This window comes from Notolepis coatsorum (assembly GCF_963971535.1).
Source record: "Notolepis coatsorum genome assembly, chromosome: 18".
Taxonomy (NCBI): Eukaryota; Metazoa; Chordata; class Actinopteri; order Aulopiformes; family Paralepididae; genus Notolepis; species Notolepis coatsorum.
Window position 1 is genome coordinate 36,062,546 of NC_140182.1, and position 14,396 is coordinate 36,076,941.

Sequence of the window (14,396 nt, forward strand, 5' to 3'; positions counted from 1 at the left end):
TTGATAGCTACATTGTCGACATGTCTTATTTTTTATTCTTATTTCATTGTATAGTGAATCCAGGGGTATAGTGGAGCGATTATATTTTGTTTTTATAATATTTTATAATATCAAAACATGTCTTATGTTCTTATATATCTACAAGTCTTATATAGAATGCTGTAAAAAGAGTCCTACTAATATATTTCACTTAAAAAACGTGTACAGAAAGATACATTTCCGACCCCCGGAGCCCTGTCAGAGTGTATACAGGTTCTGTACAGTATACCATATGCAAATCCCATATGGTCTAGCGGTAATGATGCCCTGCTTTCATCAGGGAGACGCGGGTTCGACTCCTGCTATGGGAATAACACTTTTTTCCTATACATAACAAATGTGTTGGTATGTTTTATTGTAACTGTTTGACTGTTTGACTGTTTTTAGTGCAACACTACTGTCACCGGCATTTAAGAAGGGTCTAGGGTTATCTCCTCAACACTAGGTTGGAGATACATTTAAGTCCTATAGTTTTTTCCATACTTTTGCAAGGATATGTATGACTGTGTTGCATTCAGTTATTTTTAAATTTGGTGGACTTTATGGTATTTTATGGTTTATTTATGATTGTGATACTTCTTATTGAATTGTTTAAAGAATATGTGTTTAACCAGAGTATAGTAGGACCTTACAAATTTGATTTGATCCCAACAACTGGTGACATTTCGAAGTCTTTAAGGGATCACATTCACATAGCTGAATATAGTTGCACAACTGGATAATATTTGTATTATTACTAGGATGAACTTAAAAAAGTTAGAGAAAAGGTAGAATGAAACGTAGTTGTGTATATTATAAATGTTTTATTAAAGAATATTACAAATCATGCTGCAACCTTTTTTATCAATAATATAAGCGTGTATAACATCAATAATGTGATTAATATCTAAAGTTTCTAAACACTTATGATTTTTCAGCTTAAAAGCCGTAACATCCACTATTACGGTGTATAAACACAACAGGTGTGCTCTGTTAAAATGACCAATCATATGATCTAAAATAGTAACTAAGCCGTTTTCAGATAGAAGACTTTCATCCTCTGAGAGTGTCTCTATCAGTAATTGCCAATTATTTAACAAGCCTTTCTCTCTCACCAGCTTCAACATATTTTCAAAAAGCCTTAAGCGCAGGCTATTGACATTCCCGGTTACAGTGTACAAGTGGGCATCGTTGACTTTATTAGCTATAGCATGCTTTAAAAGCAGTGCGATATCATAGTTTATAGAGGTCGTAATACAGCTGGTAGTCCTACTGAAGAAATTCCCCATTTCCTATGCTACGATCCTGATACTTTAAACAACAGGTGATATAGGGTGTGTATTTCTATATGGGGGTGGGGATGAACCTGCGGGCGGGTCTGTATGACGCTATAGATGTGTAGGATAGAAACCTATATATTTAGAGAGTTCCCTCTTAGAGAGACCCTAAAAAAAATAAAATGGCGAGCAGTCTAGCTACATCTACTATACGCACGTCAGCCCTAGTAGCGCATTTTAAGGCAGAGTTACTTGCACCATCCAAATTTGGTAGCGTGTTTTATAAAGAGATATGGCCCCTCAGGGATGGGGTCCTCGGATTCTGTTATGATGTTAAATTTGAGAGAGTTGTCTTCTACAAGACCTCCTTGGAGAATTTCCAGGGTGTTGGAAGAAGATCTGAGATAGACCTATCGGAGACGGAATTTTGGAAAATGAAAAAAGATTCGTATGAGGCTATGGATGGATTAGTGGGTAGAACGCTTAAGGACGGGCATATATTCACCCTGGTAATAAGCTCAATAGACTACGGGTATGTGTATTACGGGCGGATATCTATAAAAAGTACTCTGGCTTTTGGTGTAGAGACTAATCTAACCATCTTCTCAAGGTTCCTTAATACAAGTCATGAGTATATCCTCTTCTCAGTACCGGTAACGGCCTGGTTAGAATGTCTACGGACTTGCGGATTGGTTACTAACGCAGGGGTTAAGGTGAGGACAGACCTGGTTCATTTAAAAAGACGTCTATTCCCATACACCGAATCAGAGGAGATGGAGTGCGATTGACCCTCATCGAAGGGGCGGAGGATGGGGCGTGTCAACCCTAAATCCTCCTTTAAAAAGTCTTACAGTGCATTTGTAGTTTTAGATACCAATCATGACTTTCCCCCCACAAGATCTCTACACTGACTCCACATATGGGTTGGAGTTGGTAGAACCCAGCTCTCCGCTACTGTACATTCCTCTAACCTCTACTACATCGCCGGGGGTACAGATACCTGCCTGTCTATACGATACCCCCACCCCCGAAGCACCAGACCTGTCATCACAGGAGACCATCGTCGACCCCCTCGATGCAGAGGCCGTCTACACACCCCTACTTAGCCCCTGGCGATCACACACACCGGAGTTGGGGTACCCAGAAGAAATACCAATCGTTGAGGCGGCCATGAAATCACCCTCGCCATCGAGAAGGCTTGCATTACTCCCTGTAATGGTGGACGAGAGAACCGGATTTATGGACTATCTAATGATAGCTAATATTAAATTAGTTATGGCCGGAATACTGAGGTGTTGTAGCGATCAACATCTCACCGTGAACTGCTACGGCTGTAGTATTAGACACCCTAGTCAGAGGCATCATGAATGTCTGTTCGAAGCACCACTATATTACAGGGTCAACGAAGCGGCATTGTTGACAATGCTGTGGAGCCCCCAGCTGATACCGGTAATAACCACCCTACTTGGCCGTGTGGGTTTACCCATCCCAACATCAACGCGGCTGCAAGGAATCTGTGAAGGGTTGCTTTACGAGTTCCAAACAGTTAAGAATAGTGAATGTCTGAAAGAAATGATTAAGGATAATCTAGAAGAGTACCCTGAGATCGACAAGGATGATATCTACATCGCTGTAGGCGAGTTCATGGAGGCAATGCCACAACTCCCAAAATCGTATTACGGAATCCCCCGAGAATAATATCGAGAACCTCTACCTGGATGTAGGGGGATTCATGTCGAATATACCATACTACTAATAATGTATCCCTGCTAGATGATTGTTTTCTGTAATGAAATGTTTTTTATGCTTCTGTACAATCAATAAAATGGTGTGTTTTTTGAAAATATGTTGAAGCTGGTGAGAGAGAAAGGCTTGTTAAATAATTGGCAATATATGATAGAGACACTCTCAGAGGATGAAAGTCTTCTATCTGAAAACGGCTTAGTTACTATTTTAGATCATATGATTGGTCATTTTAACAGAGCACACCTGTTGTGTTTATACACCGTAATAGTGGATGTTACGGCTTTTAAGCTGAAAAATCATAAGTGTTTAGAAACTTTAGATATTAATCACATTATTGATGTTATACACGCTTATATTATTGATAAAAAAGGTTGCAGCATGATTTGTAATATTCTTTAATAAAACATTTATAATATACACAACTACGTTTCATTCTACCTTTTCTCTAACTTTTTTAAGTTCATCCTAGTAATAATACAAATATTATCCAGTTGTGCAACTATATTCAGCTATGTGAATGTGATCCCTTAAAGACTTCGAAATGTCACCAGTTGTTGGGATCAAATCAAATTTGTAAGGTCCTACTATACTCTGGTTAAACACATATTCTTTAAACAATTCAATAAGAAGTATCACAATCATAAATAAACCATAAAATACCATAAAGTCCACCAAATTTAAAAATAACTGAATGCAACACAGTCATACATATCCTTGCAAAAGTATGGAAAAAACTATAGGACTTAAATGTATCTCCAACCTAGTGTTGAGGAGATAACCCTAGACCCTTCTTAAATGCCGGTGACAGTAGTGTTGCACTAAAAACAGTCAAACAGTCAAACAGTTACAATAAAACATACCAACACATTTGTTATGTATAGGAAAAAAGTGTTATTCCCATAGCAGGAGTCGAACCCGCGTCTCCCTGATGAAAGCAGGGCATCATTACCGCTAGACCATATGGGATTTGCATATGGTATACTGTACAGAACCTGTATACACTCTGACAGGGCTCCGGGGGTCGGAAATTTATCTTTCTGTACACGTTTTTTAAGTGAAATATATTAGTAGGACTCTTTTTACAGCATTCTATATAAGACTTGTAGATATATAAGAACATAAGACATGTTTTGATATTATAAAATATTATAAAAACAAAATATAATCGCTCCACTATACCCCTGGATTCACTATACAATGAAATAAGAATAAAAAATAAGACATGTCGACAATGTAGCTATCAACCAGGCCATCACTGAAACAATATGAATTGTTTTTAGTCTATGTAAAACCCTGCATATTGCAGGGAACTTTCGCAGAGTACATTTCGCAGAGTACATTTCACAGAGTAAATTTTACTCAGAGTACATTTGGATAATTGAATGTGAATAATACATTCCTATCTGTGAACACTAAAATCACGGTAAAACCTAACATTGCATTATTTTCATGGTTATAATGAATAAAAATACATCTTTAAGATGTTTCATGTTAAATGGTTCTTAAAAAATGAATTTCCTTCAATCATCGGGACAAAAATCAAACAACCTCGCCTGTAATTATTTTGAAATGAATTATGAATTATAATATTGTATCAACAACTTTCATACATGTTAGCCATACTATACACTAACTATGTTGACTGAATTACATTTTATTTACCTTAGAACCATCATCTTTGAGTTGATTGAATATTTCCTATTGTGTGTGATTTAATGCATATCCATAATATTGAGAGCATAAAACTCTGGGGGGCTAAAAAACTAGACGTTGCAAAGTAATTCATAAATGAGTTGTATAATGTACCTTAGAGCAGGTTAAAGAAAATACATTTGGGGCTTGATATTACTAAACTTCTAAAAAATACATTTGTATTGAAGCACTTTGTTTTTATACCTTATCATTATGCAAACAGGTAAAAAAAACTATGTTGACATGTCTGTTTTAAGTGCATCAGTCAGTTTCATGGTTTTAGATGTTTATCCTTGACATTCAACCAATAAACATCAAATTCAGAATTCACTAGGATTGTGTTCTCATGTTTTTTACATTTAGCTAAAATATAAATACACACTGTCTATAGTAGATACACTGTTTAGAACAATGGTGTTTGCAAATAGTCTGTTTTACTTATGTAACACGTTAGAGTTGAAATTCGCGCATGACAATTGGTAAACCTTAGTCATTTGAGATCATAAATCTCCTCTTTTAGCTAGACCTGATCAAAATGACAGATAAAAACATAACCAAACACCTAAAAAATACACCAAAAGCAGATTGTTAAAAATGTATACAGACAAACGAGCCTAATCACTGAAATTACAACATCAAACTGGTTGTCTTACAAAATAGGGATGTGTCATGGGGGTGATATATCTCAACCCTTGACTAAAATAGCATTATCCTTCTGACTATTGATTAAATCTACTAAAAATCGACCTGTTTCATGATTTTAGATGTCTATAATTTATGTTTATCCTAGGACCATGCTACAAATCTTCAACACAGTTGGCTGAAAGGTGACTGAAAAAGTGACTGAAAACTGTATTGATGCATGTTACATGAACATGTCTGTTTGAGGAAACAAAATAATGTATTAAACTATTACACTATTACTAGACTATTACACTATTGCATGATTACACATTTGCACAATATTACACTATATAACACTATTACATACTATTATATGACTACCCTATGACAATATTACACTATTACACACTATGTCCCTATACACTATTAAACACTAGCACACTTAGATAAGATAAACCTTATCCCTGTGGGAAATTTCGATTAATTTTTTTTTTAATTATTATTCCGCTATTTAAATCTGGGGACAAACACAGTTTTACCAACTACAGACCAGTGTCTTTGCTTTCACAATTTTTCAAGATTCTTGATTCATGATTCTTAGATTCTTAGATTCTGAGTGAGAGTCAGTATGGATTCAGGGCAAATCGATCAACAGCCTTAGCCTTAATGAATATATATGAAGAAATAACCACAACCGTAGATGAAAGGAATTACACAATAGGAATAGGAAATACACTTAAAAAAGCATTTGATACGATTGATCATCACATTTTAATTTCTAAATTACAAACATGCTGTGTGAGAGGGGTGGCGATGAACTGGTTAAGTAGCTATCTTGAAAATAGACAACAATATGTTTTCAGGTGACAATTATATAATTGCCTATTGTCTACATTAGCTACAAATACACTGTATTTGTAATACACTGTTTAGAACAATACTATTTGGAAATATTATGGCTGTATTACTAGTGTGTAACATATTAGAAGTGCATTCTTGCCTGACAATTGGTAGACCTTTTTACCATGTATTCATTTGCGATCATTGACCCCTCTTTTAGCTAGATGGTCAAAATGACAGCAACAGCAAAGACCTAAAATACACATTTTCTGAACATTACATTTGAGGTGGAGCCAACTATATTGAATGTGTTGTCCCTCAAGGTTCGGTCCTGGGGGCCCACACTTTTTTATTTTATATATTAATGATATATGTGAAGTGTCAAACATATTGCAATTTGTTTTATTTGCTGTCGATACAAATTTCTGTATTCCAAATTACAAATGAAATGTGTAAACTTAAGATATGGTTTAATAACAATAAGCTATCCCTAAATTTGGAAAAACGAAATGTATGATATTTACTAATCGAAAGAAGGACAATGTGGCATTATGTATTGACAAAGGAATCCAAGGATTATGTTGGATGAGAAAATGACATGGAAGCCACATATAATGTACATAAAAAAATAAGGTAGCCAAGAGTGTTTTGTTTTGAACAAGGCAAAGAATGTGCTTGATTATAATTCTATGCGAATATTATATTGTTCACTCATCCTACCATATTTGAGTTACTGTGTGGAAGTGTGGGGTAACACGTATGAAAGCAACATAAAGCCCTTATTTATATTACAGAAGAGAGCAGTAAGAATAGTTCACAATGTAGATTCAAGAGAACATACCAATGAATTATGTATTAAATCCAAACTATTGAAACTTAAAGAGTTAGCTGTAATACAGACTTTATTAGTTTTGTTTAGAGTAAATGCAGAGTATTACAAGCAAATATACAGAGGTTGTTTGGTCCCTAATCTTTCACACCTCCTTGCAGCATTTTGACACCTATAACAGGGCCCCATGTTCACACCCAGATCCTCAAAAAGATAGATATTTACAACACTTTATATTTTCGCCCCAACTCTAATCTATCATGTCTTTAACTTTTATACATAATCATATATTGATTGATTGATTGAAAAGTTTATTAACAGATTGGAGAATGGGTACAGTTTCAACGTTTTTTTTTAATTTTGAATAAGGCCTTTTCCCCACACTCTGTGCTATTTCAGGTTACTGTGACATTAAAAGAGGGGTTAGATGTGCATGTTGGTAAGGGAAGTTGACCTAAAATGCATGCTTACCATTGCTACAGTATATGGACATTCAGGCCTTGAGGCGATCTATATCCAAAATAAGTCTTAATTAAAGATGGTTGAAATACCCTATTTAAACAGTTAAAACAGCTTGGACATATATTTTCTGGACTGTTTTCACAAACAGTGTTGTATTTGTAAATCTGCTATGTCCTAAATGTCTGGATGTATTGAAAAAAGGGGGACTCTGATGTAAACAAGACATAAATCTTTCTATGATCTGTAGCCTTTTAATTTTAGTCTTACGAAATAAGAAAATAAGAATCACCACCCAAACTGTCAATTAGTTGGTATTACTTTTACATTTAGTCAATTAGTTGACGTTTTTATCCAAATTATAATTATAATACATCTCTGTCAGCGGTGTAACAATATTCATCAAAGTGTAGGTTAGTTTATTAGGACATAATGCATGTTTATGGGAAATCTTTTAAAATATGTGTGATCTTAATCTTAAAAAATATGCTATGAGTATAATGTTGTACATTACTTGTACATGTTACAAAGATATAAACCATTTGAATGATGACTGTAAATGTGTATTGAGTTGTCCCCTAATCTTCACGCCTCCCATGCTGTGTTTTAACACCTAAGAGAGGGCCCTGTTCACACCCCCGATCAGAGACACACACCTCACAGACACACATAGATCTTTTCTGTACTTTATATTTTCAGCCCAACTCTTTAATAATAACTCTAAAATAATTAATGTGCATAATATAAAACACCTGTATTAACGAAATATTCAAACCCTAGACCCTTGCATGCTAATGTAATGGTGCACTTTTAATTTTACAAAATACATTTGTAATTTTCTTTTTGCTTAAACACAAGTGAAGATTATGTCTTTATCCAAGAAACTAATATACATACATTTGTAATTTGGAATACAGAAAATTTATTTTACATTTATTTAGACTTTTGCTTAAACACATTAGACACATTACATTTGTAATTTGGAATACAATTATCTAAAGATTGTGACATTTGGCATCTGGCCTTAAGAAAACACACACAGACACCTTGGGGGCCGTTTTTCTACAGAAACGGGAAGTCGCAGAGTCATAAATCTGCTTTTGGCAGATGGTTTTGAGTCATCTCATTGGCCGTAGTCATTCTCCAGCCTCCTATGACATCTACGGGGGATGTCACTATCAGAATTTTCAGAGAAGCTGCAGTTAGACAGAGGGAGACATATTCAGTCTACTGAGAGACATTTGAGAGAACACACAGCCTACAGAGTGGAGACACACACACCATTTGAAATAAATGCACTTTCTGAAGATACACTCACCATTTGAAATTAATGCACTTTCTGAAGATACACTCACCATTTGAAATAAATGCACTTTCTGAAGATACACTCACCATTTGAAATAAATGCACTTTCTGAAGAAAACACACTAAATGTATTTTACATTTAGCATTTGAAATAAATACACTTTCTGAAGAAAACACACATTGTATTTTATTCTGAAGATATATTCTTAAGACTTTGGAATACACATAATGTATTCAACCTTGTAAAACTTAATTGTGATGATATATTCTGAAAACGTTTGGAAATACAGAAATACATATTGTGAAAACCATGGAATACATACAATCTGAAAATAAAAAAAACGTTTGAATCTAAAAAAAATTGAATCTTTTATTTTGAAATACTTTTTTTTTTGAAAAAAAATAAAACTTTTATTTTGAAAAAAATCTCCTCCCCTTCCGAAAACCGGATGTCCCGCCCTCAAAACCGGATGTCCCGCCTCCTTACATCCTAGACCAATCAGAGAACACTTTACTGTAGTGTACGTGTATTTACACAGTTAACAAAGTCCATGTAATATTTTACTGCACGTTAGAATACACAGAAGTAACGATGGATGTGTACAAATTGCGCATAGAAATTAGGCATATGTATTGCACTGATGAAATACCGGAGGCTATACTAATGCGCCAAAATACCTAGATTATAATGTATAGTTACGATTATTTTTCTGTTGATCAAATAAAAAGCCTGCCTACTGCAAATCAATATGATTTGTCGACCATGTCACGGCTTATTGTGGTCTGCATCCCCTTAAAGGATACCTCCACTATTTTGGGAAATTAGCTTATTTAACATCTTCCCTGGAGTTAGACAAGAAGATGCATACCTTTTTTGTCTCTGTGCGTGCATTTTAGCTTTGGGAATAGATGCTCCGTTAGCATAGCTTAGCTTCATCACTGGAAGTGAGGCAGGACAGTAGCCTTACAGTGCCTTACAGTGTATTGCAAGGTCTGACATTGACCAAACTTGATATGCATGACCTTGGTGGGCTCTAGGTCAACTCCTGAAAAGGGGGTCAATGTCAGACCTTGCAATCAAAAGTTAGGGGCGCACTGAAATTATGGCAAGGGTTATTAGCCCCCTAACTTTTGATTGCAAAGTCTGACAAGTCTAACGGAGCATCTATTCCCAAAGCTAAAATGCACGCACAGAGACAAAAAAGGTATGCATCTTCTTGTCTAACTCCAGGGAAGATGTTAAATAAGCTAATTTCCCAAAATAGTGGAGTTATCCTTTAACAATTGTGTGTATTGAGCTGTACTGTTGTACCCATTCTGCAATCTGTTAATAAAGTTTTCAATCACACGGACAATAAATATAATGTCAACAAAAAATGTATGTATCATAACGTTACCCTGGTATAGATCTGTATGCATGTATTTATTCATAACGTTATACATATTCAGACTACTACTTGACCTGACTCCTAGAACCCACCTCACCCCTGCCCACTTTGACAACCTAGGATGGCTTAGAGTAGACGACAGAGTACAGCAACTTGCAATGGGCCTGGTCTACAAGATACACTACGCGACCAAGGTACCCATGTACATGTCAAAATACTTCCCAAAGGTCAGTGAATACCACGATCACAACACCAGAGGGAGCTCCACAAATCATGTAAAACCCAGATTCGGATCAAACAAGGGACTAAACACGTTTCGCAATTATGCCACATCAATGTGGAACGCCCTGCCTAAAGCTGTAAAGGAATGTGAATCACTACCCACCTTCAAAAACACTCTCAAAAAACACCTACGTGAGACTGCAATTCGAAACTGGCCCCTACAAATGTCCTAACCTAGTTGTACAGTAAATGACCAAGTAAGGCTTTGTCAATATTCCAATGTACAGTGTAAAATGTGTGTGTGTCCCCTTCCCAACCCCCCCCCCCCCCCCCCACCTCCAATGTACAGCTCTCACCCAACCCACCCAACCCCACCCCACCCAACCAACCTCCTCCAATGTACAGTTTCTATGCCAAATGTATATACACTCCTTTTCTGGACACTTTTGTATCACAAACAGTACTGTATTTGCAAATCTGATATGTCATAAATGTATAGATGTAGCAGTACTGTCTATCTGTATGTCATGTATGTCATATATGTTATGATGAATTGAAAATGGGGGACCCTGATGTAAACAAGTCGAAAGTCTTTCTCTGGTCTGCATCCCCTTAACAATTGTATGTATTGAGCTGTACTGTACTGTACCCATTCTGCAATCTGTTAATAAACTTTTCAATCAATCAATCAATCAATTCGTTCACGTTAGATTGTGCATGGCTTTTACATTGAAAAATGTACTTGTCACGTGGTTCCGTTCTCCATTCTTCACATCAAAAACGAAAAACGAACTATCAAAACGTACACGGCCCTACACGGCCCATTATTGACTCGTTTTTTTCATTTGATTCTGATACCAAAATACGAAAAACAGGTCCGTATTTCAGTTTTTCCCCGTTTTTTCGAGTTTGGTTTCAAACGGAAATAGGAAACACCTCGTATTTCCGTTTTTTTTCGTTTTTTCGTTTTTCCTTTTGAAACGAAAAACGAACTATCAAAACGTACACGGACCATAACAGAGGGTCGTCAAGTCCTACGTCTAATCCATAATGTAATAGCCAGAAAAGCCACAAAACAAAATCAGTCATACATAATGTAACGTTAGAAAAATGCAGAATGAAGTTGGGACAAATGCACGTTTCCAAAAACCTGCTTCCGGAGTGACGCGGAACGTTCACGAGGATTGATTGGAAACTTTATTAATAGATTGCAGAATGGGTAGCGTGTGATATTTTTTAGTTGACATTTTACTTTGTACTGTAACTATACTATATAATTTGGTTGCTATGACTATACTGACAAAGACGATAATGCATTTTCCTCATTAATTTACTTCTCGTCCAATTCCACATTCACAAATGTAAATGTACAAACAAACAAAAACGAAATGATTTGTATTTATGAAGGACATGGAAATATATGTGTCAACGATGTATACCTCACTAAACACAAAAGCAATCAAAACAATGAATGTATATGCAATCGTTTTTAAGTGCATTTATTGTCACACTTTACTTGTATTAAAAAAAGAAAAAAATTACATTTGTTTTAGTCTTTGTTGTCTTTTTCTGTTTGTCATTTGTATGTGCTCTTTTGATACTGTCTGTGTTGACTATGTTGACAATTTGAAATACATATTATTATTATTATTATTATTATTATTATTATTATTATTATTATTATTATTATTATTATTATTATTATTATTAATAATATTAATAATCCAAAAACAATCAGGGTGAGTGAGAGATGCTTCCAGCTGCAGACCTTCAGACCAGCGCTTACAAGCCCCGCACATACAAGCACCGCACATAGCTGATTTTGGTGACGTGATTTTGGGTCACGTTGCACGTTGCACTGCGGGATTGATTGATTGATTGATTGAAAACTTTATGGTGACGTGATTTTGGGTCACGTTGCACGTTGCACTGCGGGATTGATTGATTGATTGAAAACTTTATTAACAGATTGCCGTATGATTTGGGTCACGTTGCACTGCGGGATTGATTGATTGATTGATTCATTGATTGATTGATTGATTGATTGATTGATTGAAAACTTTATTAACAGATTGATTGATTGATTGAAAACTTTATTAACAGATTGCCGAATGGGTACACGTGACCACAGGCCCTGATTGATTGATTGAAAACTTTATTAACAGATTGTAGAATGGGTACACGTGACCTGACCGATTGATTGATTGATTGATTGATTGATTGATTGAAAACTTTATTAACAGATTGCAGAATGGGTACAGTGACCGATTGATTGATTGATTGATTGATTGATTGATTGATTGATTGATTTATTGATTGATTGATTGAAAACTTTATTAACAGATTGCAGAATGCAGTACAGCTCAATACACACAATTGTTAAGGGGATGCAGACCATGCAGTACTGTTACATTTGTGACATACAGTAAATATATACAAGGGGGAGGGAACTGTACATTTATGATGAATTGAAAATGGGGGACCCTGATGTAAACAAGACGGAAGTCTTTCTCTGGTCTGCATCCCCTTAACAATTGTGTGTATTGAGCTGTACTGCAGATATATTTCAATTGCCTTACTTATTTACATAAGTATTATAGGCCTACAGCAGTATTGTACAGACAGTCTGTGTGAAGTCTGTGTGGTTATCCAGCTGCACAAAGGCAGAGCAAGAGGCTCTACAGAGGGTGGTGAAGGCGGCAGGCAGGATTGTCGGGACTCCTCTATCAAACATCACCTCCGTCTTCACCTCCCGCTGCCTCCACCGCTCCAAGTGTATCATCAAGGACCAGTCTCACCCAGCACATCACCTCTTTCAGCTCCTTCCCTCAGGGAGGAGATACCGGTCCATACATGCCAAGAGTTAAATATTTAAGAACAGCTTTTTCCCCCAAGCAGTCAGACTGTTAAACGCTCATTGACTGTCCCCTCACGTGCACCATGCACTTACCTGGACTTGATAATCACTGTTACCACTCATCATGCACTTTATTTAAAATATTCTGTTATGTACAGTGTTATATGTGTTTCATGTATGTATATATTGTACTACGGTCTGTGGGAGCTCCCCTGAAATTTCACTCACGGTCATATAAGAGTTTTAATGTAGAAGGTTTTATTAATGAAATGTTGGGTATAAACTGGGAGGAGGTATGTTGTGAGGATGACCCAGAGGTTGCACTGGACTTATTTATGTCAGAAACAAATCAGCCCCATGGATAGATAGTAGCTTTTAATGAATTTTAATGAATGAGAGAGACATACTGTAGCCAAAAAAGCATCAGTGTGTTCCAGTTCTGCAGATGACAGACAAAAGTACCGTTCCTTACGTAATCAAGTCACAAAGTTAAATAAGGTGAGAAAAAGGGAATATTTTAAACCATGGTTATATGATGTGAGAAATGATGGTAAAAATCTATGGAATGTTTTAAATCAAATTATGGGTAGAAAATCCAATGTCTGTACACCTTTTGTTGAGTCATATGGAATTGTCCTAACCAAACCATGTGATATTGCCAACCATTTTAATGATTTTTATGCAAGTAAGATATCTCAGCTCAGGCAGGGAATGCACATCTCAAACAATACAAAATCAAATGACATAATTAAGAATATCATAATGAAAGATAAAGGGTGTACATTTGATTTTCAACAGGTTGAGGTTAGTGATATTGAAAGGTTACTCCAGGCTCTACCTGACAGCAAGTTAGCTGGCACAGACAACTTGGATAGTAAATTATTGAGAATTACTGCTACGATCATAGCAAGTCCAGTGTCATATTATTAATAGATGTATACAACGTATATGTACATTACATTTTCTATATTAGGTCTGGAGTTGCCCTCATTAAAAACTGATTTGGAGTCTTTGGGTAAAGGAGTAACCTTAGCCTCCTTCCATATCTTTGGACATAGTCCCACTTGTATACATCTATTAATAATATGACACTGGACTTGCTATGATCGTAGCAGTAATTCTCAATAATTTACTATCCA